Below are 10002 nucleotides of genomic sequence, written 5' to 3'. Positions count from 1 at the left end.
TGGGTCCCGGGCTGGGGCCATCAGAGGTAGAAACATCTTGCTCTCAGAAATGTCCCAGAGTCGAGAGTCTGGAGTCCAGCTCAGACTGAAGTTGGGGCCAGGAAACAAAGCTATCCTGGGGTAGGAGAATCGGTTCAAACCCTGACCAGATTGCCAAGGGGAAGCGAGGTGGCTGCAACTCGGTGGAGGCCAGGAGGATTCACGTTTGGAAACAGGGCTGGACCAGCACCTCTTAGGACTGCAACCCTAGTAGTCGAGGTGAATGGGAAAGGAGGGAGACACATAGAACCGACAATGGAGGACTCAGGAACCAAAGGTTCTTCTCAGGTAAAGAACCCTAACTGGCTAGGGTTCTGGCTGAAGGCAGGGGAAATATGGAATGAATGGTTGTGCTGTACAAACTTTAAAATTTTTCTGTACATTATGATATTTTGATGTCTTAAAACAAACAAAAAACCTTTCTTGTTGGGAAAAGACTGCCTTCAGGGATTAGCCAGATCTAAGAGACACTGATGGGCTGGGCTGGAACATGTTTTTGATGTGCAAATTAACCAGCCGAAAGCATTGCCTCCACTGTCCAGATCTCTTAAAGCCCTGGGGACACTGTTCCTTTGCCTCAGTCACCCTAGGGCCAGGGCCAGGCAATTAGGAACCAGGCTATGACTGAATCGCATCAGGCACTGCTTAGACTGGGTTCCTTGTAATGACAGAAATGTACTGATTCTCAGTTCCTGAGGCTAGAAGTCCAGCATCTGGGGAGGGCTTTCCCAATATGTCATCACATGACAGAAGGCACAAGGCCAGAAAGCACAGAGGCCCACACTCACCCTTCACACAACAACATGGGAACAACAGCATACATATGTGTGTCCACACAGCAGGTATGTTAACCCCCAAGGGGAATAACAGTTACAAGCAAGTGAACCGCATTCACAAATAGATCTAAAATGGGCACAGTGGTGCACACCTGTAATCCCAGTGGTTCCAGAGGCTGAGAAAAGAGGATGGTGAGTTCAAAGCCAGTCTCAGCAAATCTGAGGTGCTAAGCAACTCAGTGAGACCCTGACTCTAAATAAAATACAAAATAGGGTTGGGGATGTGGCTCAGTGGTTGAGTGCCCCTGAGTTCAATCCCTGGGGGGGGGGGGGGGGGGAGAGAGAGAAGCAATGCATAAATACTAATCACTATGAATAAGCTTGAGTAGCCAGCTTTATAACTGATAATCTGAAATACCAAGACAAAATGTAGGTGATTGGAGGAAAACAGTCAAAAACCATGGGTCACCATCATACAGAGTTACCCAAACCAAAGAGCCAAAATCTCCAGAAAGTTTGTCTTTCAAAATGCAGATGCATAGGCCAAGGTGTGATGTCACACTTTGGTAATCCTAGCAACTCTGAAAGCTGAGCAGGAGGATGAAGGATTGCAAGTTCAAAGCCAGCCTCAGCAATTTAGCTGGAACCTGTCTCAAAAAAAACAAAAAGGGCTGGGGATGTGAGTCAATCACCAGTACCATAAAAAAAAAAAAAAAAATTTAAAAAAAATCACAACAAAAAATGCAGATGTACAAAAAGAACATTTCTTTATTTATTGAGAACATTTCAATGTTTTTAGCACATGCACAGGGCTTACACATGAAATCAACATTGTGATATGTACTTTCACAAACTTACAAACATGCATAAAGTATTAAAACTCTCAAAGTCTATACAATTACTACCTTCACTATCGGGAATAATGCAAAGATGAAATGCAGAGCATAGCAAATTTTTTTTACATTTTTTTGATACAGTGTCTTTTTTTTTTTTTGTACTGAGGATTGAAATCAGGGGCAGTCAACCACTGTGCTACATCCCCAGCCCTATTTTGTACTTTATTTAGAGACAACGTCTCACCTAGCGGTTGCTGAGGCTGGCTTTCAACTCGCCATTCTCCTGCCTCAGCTTCCCAAGTGGCTGGGATTACAGGCATTCACCACTGTGCCCGGCAAGCATAGCAAATTATAAAAAGTCAGGCTGACAATTTAAAATGATGAGGGGGGGACTTTGAGAGAAATGAAAGGAGAAAAAACTTGTAAAAATTAAGAAGAAAATTTGAGATCTATAAAAAGAATATTGCAGGTTAGATTATGGGCAATTGCATGGAGGTAGTCCAGAGTTTGCCGGTCCTTACCTACATTTTGAAGCCCCTTTTTGTTTGTTTAGGGCATGTCTGTCCTCCGACAATACATTTCATATTCATTTGTTACACAACACTGTTCTTTCTGAATTCCATAGATACTGACGTGTTAATTACCTACTAAGTTATAGTTTTCCCATCTTTTCCACATGGTGTTTCTATGTCTTTTGGCCATGGAGGGAATCAGCTCAGCAGGCCCACAGATACCCAAAGCAGATTTGGCAGGAAACAATCCTGGTGGTTAAAGAGCAACACCTGTGTCTTTGTAGCCTATCCACACACAAGTACTTTTGAACCAGTCATAACTGGCTTCTTCGGGCAAATGAGGCTTTTATTCATTAAAATCTGGAAATTTCATCAACTGGAAGGGATGTCAATGCAGACAAATAATGCATTTTTGAACCGAAGTTTTCACCCTTGATACATTGTGTGGCCAATCCACTCATCTGAATTTTTCGACAAATGCATTCAGCTGAATGATAAAAAATAAACTTTATCTGGAACACCTTAAAATTCATTTTCAGTAGCTCTCATGGTTCCTAATTTCAAATCTGCCTCTATGGTTGGAGGATCCCCCTGGAATCCATTTTCTCCACAAAGTCCACCAAATCTTCAACTAAGAGTTTATAAATGCTTCACTTTTGTAGTCACTAATACGTAAGTGAGTGTTTGAGTTTTCAAACCCAGCAGGGGAATGAATTTTAAGTATCTGTCTTAAAAAAAAAAAAAAGACAACCGAGTCGGTTTTGAAAGTGCTTTTGGTTACCCAACATGAAAAGGCGCTGTTCTCTGTTACACTGGGTGGTAAATAGTCTAAGCAGGAAGAGTACACCACTAGATGTGTTCGGCAACCCTGGAGGAACCTCTGTCAGCAGTTGTCTTATTCAGAAAGTCACTGAGCGGCTCCATCATTTCTGCTCCCAGAAGGCCGAGTTCCTGCACGATTGTGATGTGTGACCTTAGTGCCCACAACTGAAAACGGACTGCGCCTTCCTCAGAACTCGGCTTTCTGTCCCGCTTATTTAGCCTTTTTCTCCTGGGGTTGGAGGTTTGGGGGAATTCTGGTATGCTCTAGGATTCAGGATTTTAATCTTTAGGAATGTGACTTTCGGGATTTTGATATTTATGGACTTTACATTTTAGGGATTTTTGACTCTAAGGATTTTGACTTTTTGAGATTTCGGCCATCAGATCTTGTCGTTGGAGACTTGGGATTTGGTCCCAAGCACTCACCCTGCTGAGCAAGAAGAAGCCTGCGCAACACCTGGCTTTGCCGCGCGCTCCATACTGAACTTCGTCAACAGAGGGCGCCAGAGCAGCACCGCCGAGAAAAGGAGTCGGCCGAGCGCAGCGCTTCCCCGCCTGGCCTCGTGCTGGTGACCCGCCTCGGCGGTCCCCACGCCTCGAGGACACACGGCTAGGGTAGCCTCAGCACGTCTTCACCCGGCCGACGGGTCTGGACCTCCATCCTGGAGGAGCAGCAGCTGCTTTCCTAGGTGCGCTCTCTCAGTCCTGGGAGCAGACATTCCCCTGGGAGCCTCTCTGTTTGGTACTTCTCTTTTCTTCTTACAGCCCATCCTGCATCTTCTTACAGGCCACTCCTCTGGTGTGGTTCATGCTATTCTAAACTGCCCCAGCTCCAGTTACTGAGTGGTCTTTCTCTGATTTGGACCCAGATTAATACGCCTGATTTGGGCGACTCATTTTGGGTTGTTTTCTGCTATTCTTACGTGTAATCACTATATTGACTTCTAAGAACACAGTTTTGCTTATTATTTAAATTTATACAGATAGGCTCACATAATACGTGCCCTTTTGTGTTTGGATTCTTAAGTTCAGTATTTGGGTATTTTCAACTTTTAGTTTATTTAAAATGCTACTTAGAATGTTTTCTTTAGGCAAATGAATGAATATTTCTGTAGGCCATACAAAAAGGAGTGAAACGTCCGCCTGACAAAGTTTGCTGTATTTAGTTTGTTAGATGTTGCCCAAAATAAAAATAGCTGTTTCTTGTCTATCCCATGTTCAGGGTTATGAAGTTTGTTTTTTCCATTAGATCATTTTTGTATTTGCTACATTTTCTCCTTTCTTTGTATTTTTGCATTGCTGTGACCAAATACCTGATAACAACGACTTTAAAGAAGGAAAAAGTTTTTTTTAGCTAACAGTTTCAGAGGTTCCATCCATTGTTTGCCAACTCAGTTACTCTGGCCTGAAGTAAAGCAGAACATCATGGCAGAAGGGTGTAAAGGAGGAAAGTAGCTCAGAATATGGCACAAGGAAGTGCAGAGAGAGCTCTGCTCACCAGAAACAAAATATGTACCCTAAAGGCACACACACAGGGACCTGCCTCCTCCAGCCATACCCTACCTGCTTAAGGTTACCACCCAGTTAATCCAAATCCTTCACAAATGTCAGTTCCAGGAACCTTGGGGAGAACACAAAATAATTTGATACTGTCCAATTTGGTACTGTCCTATGCCTGATTCCCTGGCCTTACAAGGAACACGGATTTTCACCTTTGATGACAAAGAATCACATTTAGGAACGAGGGTCCCAAGTTAAGGGCACTGGAGACCATGGTGCTTTGTGTTAAGGAAATGCATGGCTAGGAGAGACCTTGGAGTGGGGTGGGGGGAGAGGGCCACGGTGAATGGTTGTTTTCCAGACCAGCCACAGGGCAGGTATCTGAATGGACCTAGTTCCACCCTCACAATCTCTATCATCTCCCCAGGCTTGAGTCCAATACTGTGTCACCTTCCATTTTTCATCTGTCTCTGATTTTGATTTTGAGACTAAGCTGTAGAAACCCACATCTTGTTTGCTTTTATTAATTTTTACCAGACAGGGTCCCTGTCTCTGCTGTACTCACTGTGAGGGCAGCAGGGATTTTAGCAGCCCCTGTGGTGCTTTCTCATCCTGGCATGAACATGTGGGTTGCTCCAAACCTCTGCTCCCTCAAATAGCTACAGTGACTGGTCTCCAAGTAGCAACCATGGGATTAAACTGGAATTTCACTGAGAACATTCCTAGAGGTGGTATTGCTAGGTACCAAAGGGACTATACAGAAATAAACAATCATTAAATGCCTGAACCACAAAACCTCAGAACTGGATTTTTAAGGCCAAAATGTGATCTTTATTCCACAAAGAAATTCATACCTATAAGACTTTTGTAATGACAAATGAAAATATAAGGATATCTAATTCACACTAGTTCGAGAGAAACTCACAGGTAAAGGTGATCCTTGAGGTAATTCAAATAGTAAGCTTGTGCTGGTGGCCCACACCTGTAGTCTCAGTTAATCAATAGCCAGAGGCAGGAGGATTGCAAGTTGTAGTCCAGCCTCAGCAATTTAATCAGACCTTGTCTCAAAATAAACATTTAAAAAGGTCTCAGTGGTAGGGCATTTGGTAGAGTGCTAAGAGCCAAGTATATGATGCATGGCATTTTTGGTTGAAAGGTGACACCAGCTAGCCATTGAGATGATATGATTATGTTAAGATTTGCATTCATATGGATATTGGACTCCTGCTGTTCACCTCGGCCTGCTACAGGACTCCTGGAGAGTTCCCATTGGTTGGGGAAGTACAGTAGGAGGGAGTTCCAGGGGAGGAACTTCTCTCTGGCGGTACCGGGAGAACCCGGCATGTGTGGATCGGAGATCTTCCCGGGGGCGTATAGAACATTGGCGGCAGTTTCAAAAAATAAAGTTTGTTCCTGCTTGAGTGGCTCGTGATTTTGTGCCCAGCCAGACTGCGGCAGTAGAGCACTTGCCTAGCATAAGAAGGGCTGGTGCAATACGCAGCAACACACACACACACACACACACACACACAGCAAAGTAAACCTGTAGTAAGAATGAGCAAAGGTACTTGAGGCTAAGGAAAATTTTAAGTTTAACATGGTCTTTGCTATTAATAAATATTTCTTTCCCTTTAGTGACCAAAATATCTTTTTAGCCATGCCATCAATATTATGGGGCTATCTTTTGTGGATACCTGAAGTTGTTAGAGTCTGTAAACAAGTCAAAATAACACCTGGCATTTTGCCAGGGGAATGTTAGAGTTCGTAAACAAGTCTGGATGGTGCCTGGCAAAATGCCAGAGGGAGTGGTTTGAGAAGTAACAAAAGCGAGCCATTAAGTGTGGAGATTCCTGATTGGTTGACTGATGTATCTAGTTTATGCTAATTAGATAAGCTGTGTGGAATGTATAAATACTGCTCCTGTCCTGCAATGAACGGCTCCCACTCCTGCTGTATCAACGTACACAAGTTATTCGTCACCCCCGGGTTATTTTGCTGCAGCTGGACTGCGGCATGAAGTAACATAGGAAAACCTGTTGTAGAATCTTGTAACAGATTCTTCAGCATGTGATGGAGCTCATTGAGTTTCCTGGCAATTTTTTCCCCAGAAAAGGTGAAGAACCTGACCCGCGGATATCCTATCAACTGGCTCTCAGCTTGCCATACTGTCTCTCTCACTAATGTCAGGACAATTCCAACAACCTTGTCTGTTGGAAACCAGGGTTCTAGCCACCGAGGAGGGCAAGAAGTGCAACTTTTGCTTTGAGCCCACAACAACCTGCATCATAAGAGAAAAATCCATTTTAAAATTCATAAGGAATCTCCAGGAATCTTAAAGAACAAAACAATATTGAAACTAGAAACAAAGTTGGAGGGTCCATGATTCCTGGTCTCAAAACTTATTAGAAAGCTGTAGTAATCAAGACCACGTGGAACTAGCAAAGGATCAATGTGTGGAGCACTGGAGCAGTTCAGAGGCTCCCAGGAGGGAACTCTTGCATGTGAGGTCAGTCGACCTGTGATGGTGGCAGACAACCAACCAAGAGGACAGTCTTCCACAAACAATGTTGGGAGACCAGACTCCCACAAGCAGAGCAAGGAAGCTGGCTGCCTCCTTGCACCACACACAGAATCTTACTCAGAACAGATCAAAGACCCAAACAAAAGTGATAAAACCATAAACCATCAGGAGAAAACACTGGAAAAAAATGTTCATGTCCTTGGGTTTGTCAGCGATTGCTTGGGTAGAACACCAAAAGCAGAGGTAACAAAAGGGGAAAACAGACTTCACCAAGTTAAAGCATTTGGTGTATCAAAGGACACTATCAAGAAGTGAAAAGACAACCCATAGAACAGCTTAAAATATAAGTAAATCATTTAGCTGGTAAATGATTATATGAACATGCATAACATATAAAGAACTATAATTCAAAGACAACAAAACTCAAATTGAAAATGGTCAAAGGACTTAAATAGACATTTCTCCAAAGAAGACAAACAATGGCCAACAAAGCACATGAAAAGATGTTCAACATGCTTACCATTAGGGAAATGCAAATTCAAACTGCAGTGAGATACCATGTCAGACCAGTGATGTGGCTACTGTGTACATGGGGTAAGTAGTACAGATCCTCAGGGAGGATATGAAAATTAAGATGCCTGGGATTGCTAGTGAGAATTCAAAGTGGTGCATCCACCACAGGGAGCAGTTTCTGGTTCCTCAAAAGGTTAAAAAGGATCACAGCATCATACAGCAATTCAACTTCCAGGCGCATACTCAAGAGAATTGATAGTGCGGCTCAAACATATCCTTGTTTTTAGAGTTCACAGCACAGTGTTCAGCCAGTGCAGTCAACACAAATGTCTACCAGCAGATAAGCAAAATATGGTACCAACATATAATGAAATTCTTTTCAGCCTTAACCAGGAGAAAAATTCTGATACATGCCACAACAGGAATGAACGTTAAGGACATTATGTGAGTGAAATAAGCCAATCATGAAGGACAAATATTGCATGAATTGTAAAGAATAAAATCCATATGGAAAGAATGAGTTTCCCAGGGCAGGGGCAAAGGGGAGTGCTGGGAGCCATTAGCCAAGTAGGTATGACAATTTCCTTGCCAGCGTACCCCATGTTGCTTAGTGGAAGGACTCGTGGAAATAGGACATTTTGCAGTGACATTGCATGTAGGTGACCTTGCTCAAGGACCAGGGCGGATCCGGGTTTAGGGTGTTCCCGGTTTAGGATAATCCGGGTTTAGGGTGGTTCCAGGTTTAAGGTTATTCCTGCTGGGAATAGGGCGTATCCTGCTGCCTGAGTTCCCCTTGAGTTCTCACGGGATTCAGACAGTATTTTTTGGGAGACAGAAGCCCAGTGGGTGTGGATTTGGGCAGAGAACATGGATTTCCCCAGAACGTGATTGTAGACAGCTGGTGTGAGTTCAGGAATAAAGAGTTGCTGTTTGAATCTACAAGCTGTGTGGTGGCTCGTGATTTTGTGCCCAGCCAGACTGCGGCAGGGGAGGATAGGAAATTATTATTCAACAGTACAGAGTTTTAATCCTGAATGGCCAGAAAGTTCTAGAGTAGATTATTATAATGGTTACACAGCAACGTGGATGTACTAAATTTCACCAAAATATAGACTTTAAAATGGCTCAAATGGCAAATTTTATGCTTATATTATCAAGTGAAAAATGCTTTGGAAAGAAATATATTTATATAGGACATAATGGTCTAGAAGACTAAAGGGATGGGGTGAACTATACACAAATGTTAACCAAAAAAAATGTCAGTTTGAGCCTGAGCCACGGCCCAGGCCTGGAATCCCAGCCAACCAGGAGGCAAAGGCTAGAGGACTGCAAGTTAGGGCACATGATCACAGCAAGACAGCACCTTGGCAAAGGTGCTATCTCAAAACAAAAACCAAAAAAGGCTGGGGTGTAGCTCAGTGGAGCGACCCTGGATTCAATTTCCAGTACGGAACAACAACAGACAGATAAACAAACAATCAGAAAGCAGTTGGTGTGGCAGTATTAAAAGAATACAGGCTTCAAGACAAGGAGTATTTTCACAGATAGGGACACTTCATAATAAAAAGTAGCATTTCATAGTGATCAGAGACAATATACTAAAAAGAGACTAGTTGGGGCCTGGGGCTGTGGCTCAGTGGTAAAACACTTGCCTAGCACGTGTGAGGCACTAGACTCGATTCTCAGCACCACATAAAAATAAATAAAACAAAGGTATTGTGTCCATCTACAACTAAGGAAAAAAAAAAGACTAGGCACTCGCCTGTAATCCCAGCAACTCAGGAGGCTGAGGCAGGAGGATCTTGCGTTCAAAGCTAGTCTCAGCAACTTAGTGAGGTGCTTAGCAACTCAGTAAGAACCTGTCTCTAATAAAATATTTAAAAAGAGCTGGAGATGTGGCTCAGTGGTTAAGCACCCCTGGGTTCAATCCCCAGTGAGAGAGAGAGAGAGAGAGAGAGAGAGAGAGAGAGAGAGAGAGAGAGAACTAACAATTTTTAATGGGTATGCATCCAAAAACATAGTTCAAAACATAAAAATTAAAATGACAATGGAAACACATCCGCACAAAAGTTTGTACACCAGTGTTCATGACACCTGGATTTTAAATAGCAAACACTGTAGCCACCAAAGTGTTCCTCAGTAGGCAAGTGCCCATAAACTGGAGCATGTGTCTCTGCAGTTAAAGGCAGAAACTACTAATGCCAAAACTTGCCTGGGTCTCAAGGTGTTCAGCTGCCAAAAAGGTCAGACAGGAGCACACCAGAGTTGCCTTGGGAGGGTGTGTGACCAGCTAAGGGGTGGCAGCAAAGACAGCCATCCAGGTGAAGTGTGGTTCTATGTCTACTTCCTGGCAATAGTTAGGAATCCACCCACCATAAAAATGACCTAGGGCTGCACATATGTTGTAGCAATGTCAAATTCCTTGTAGTAGAGTTACATAAAATCATTGGGAATAAACTGTGTTGAGGACTCAGGAGAATTCT

The sequence above is a fragment of the Marmota flaviventris genome, chromosome 6 (assembly GCF_047511675.1).
Source record: "Marmota flaviventris isolate mMarFla1 chromosome 6, mMarFla1.hap1, whole genome shotgun sequence".
NCBI lineage: Eukaryota > Metazoa > Chordata > Mammalia > Rodentia > Sciuridae > Marmota > Marmota flaviventris.
Note: the sequence above shows the minus strand (reverse complement) of the source record.